This window comes from Temnothorax curvispinosus, unplaced genomic scaffold (assembly GCF_003070985.1).
Source record: "Temnothorax curvispinosus isolate PA1 unplaced genomic scaffold, ASM307098v1 QBEX01000754.1, whole genome shotgun sequence".
Taxonomy (NCBI): domain Eukaryota; kingdom Metazoa; phylum Arthropoda; class Insecta; order Hymenoptera; family Formicidae; genus Temnothorax; species Temnothorax curvispinosus.
The window spans coordinates 1-2,198 of NW_020210534.1; the positions used below are offsets into that span (position 1 = coordinate 1).

Consider the following 2,198-nt stretch of genomic DNA (forward strand, 5'->3'; position numbering starts at 1 on the left):
TGCAACAACTCTTTGCAATGTAATCAAACGTAACCATCGACCATCTCCTTTTCAACGTAATAATTAAATTGGTAGAAAATTATCAGCATGAATATTGTTGTATTTGTGCTGTTATTTTATTAATAATCGTGAGCATGTAACGCGTAATTCTCATCGACATTTCTGCAAACGTCTACTTAAAAGTATGCAATTTCGAGATAGTTACTGACAGCTTTTTAAAAATAGTTATCGGTATAGATACGGAGTGCTTTCACTGCAAAGAAGAAAGCGATTTTCAGTTTCGGCACATATCATATTTATAAAAAAAAAGGCGCAAAATATCAAGAATTTCAAATCGCAGAGATGGCAGTTGCTTTTAAACTTCTAGACACAACGGAGATTACTTTTTACCGGCACACCTCTTCAAAATAATTTAACCGAACTGTGGTCGCTTATGCACTTTCTTATGCCTAACGTTTTCCAGTCTCATCGCGAATTTAAAGAGTGGTTTAGCAATCCTGTCACAGGTATGATCGAAGGGAACGGCGAATATACAATGAGAATATAATCCGTCGTCAGCATAAGGTGTTGCGGATCACGGTTGATTTCTTCCACCACTTCGCGCAGAAGTTTCGCCTTCGAGACTCGCCGACTCTCTGAGATCTCCGTAACAAAAGCAAGAAATGTTTTTCTAATGGCTATCAGAACCAATATATTCCTCTTGTTTCCTACCGCTAGCATTTTGTAGCCATGACTTTATGGTTTTAAGTGCTGTATCAAGGTCGCTGTCCGGAAATTTAAGTGACAAAGCCCCTGCAAAACAAGAAATAATTAAATTATTAAAAAATAAGACATCCATATTAAGTTAAACAACAAAAATAAATTAAAGAATATATCCGCAACAAGGATATAAACACAGTAGTGTACAGTAATTTAGTACACTAATTCAGTACAGTAAGTATAATGTATATCAAAATTATAGGATTATTATTTCAGAGTTTGTTGGTATATAAAGTATTCCAAATTTGCAAAAAAGATAATAAGACAATATTAACTAGAAAGCAAACTAACAAGACATTAGAATCTTACCTTCAATAACTGTCCACAGTTTCAGTGTTTTTAAGCCTCTTTTCTCACCATGGCCATCAAAATTATAATTTTTGGCCAAAGAATTATACATAAGTTTTTGCAAAATTATGGTAGCAGTTTTTCTTTCATCACTAGCAGATCCAAAAGAGGTAAGATAATCACACTAAAATTTGTTACAAAAAGGCAAAGAAGGCATGTTATGTGGTTCCAGTATTTTCTTTTCCTGAGGAAGCAAACATTTGTATAGTTTTCCTTGATTCGTTATAACTGTATTTATTTTGCAACTTAAGTCCTCCAATTTCCTGTCTATCTTAGATAACTGATTATTCAAATCTGGAAAAAAAGTAAAAATATTTTTCAACTTAAACCTTTTCAAATTTGGAGAAAGGAGAAAAATTTGAATAAATAAAAACAAACATACCGTGATATCTTTTAACATGTACACGATATTTGGGCCAAGTTTCGTCTGCATTTACTTCTTTACGGACCAAGCTTCCAGCTTCAACATTACGCGGTGGCCAATATGTCTCACCTTCCATATTTTCATTCACTTCAATCAACCACTTTGTAAGGCCGATATCGTAGCAAATATTATCATTGTTGAGATCGTCAGGTAAAAATTTTAAAACGACAAACTGAAATACAAGTATAAAGAAAAATATAAAAAATTAAAACATAGGCATAGAATGCAAAAGAGGAATAGAAACAAAAAAATTTTTGTAGGGTATTAACCAACATTTTGATTGAATATTTGTCAATGGCAGTACAATTCTTTGGTCACCCAAATTTGACACTTTAAAAATACGAACAAAAGATGAAGGGAAAGGATATGTATAAAAATCTTTTTTGTTAAACTTGTTTGTAATTAGGTATATATCTTCTCGTCTTTTCACATTTAACAATACAAATATATTTCCGTCAATTGTCATAAAACAAGAGTTTCTCTGACCAACCTGTAAAACAACATTACCAATAGAAATACTTCGAAAATAAGAACCATCAATGATCTCGCCATCACAATAATGCCTACGTGACAAAGTAACTTCTTTATCATTAGTTGGAAGATGCACTGACACTGATACAGTTCTTTCTAGATCACGACGCGCAGCTTGCTATAAAGGTTTGTAACC

General features: G+C 32.8%; 1 long non-coding RNA gene across 2 annotated transcripts; it reads right to left on the reverse strand.

Moving 5' to 3' along the window:
- Positions 1–92: 92 nt before the first annotated feature.
- LOC112458043 lies at positions 93–2,187 on the reverse strand. Of its 2 annotated transcripts, XR_003041176.1 has the most exons (5): positions 2,099–2,186; positions 1,805–2,021; positions 1,490–1,703; positions 1,069–1,401; positions 93–792 (listed from the first exon to the last, which is right to left on the reverse strand). It is a non-coding gene; the product is annotated as an uncharacterized LOC112458043 (long non-coding RNA). The 2 variants fall into 2 exon arrangements; XR_003041178.1 differs by lacking the exon at positions 1,805–2,021 and having other exon boundaries at positions 2,022–2,187.
- Positions 2,188–2,198: the final 11 nt, after the last annotated feature.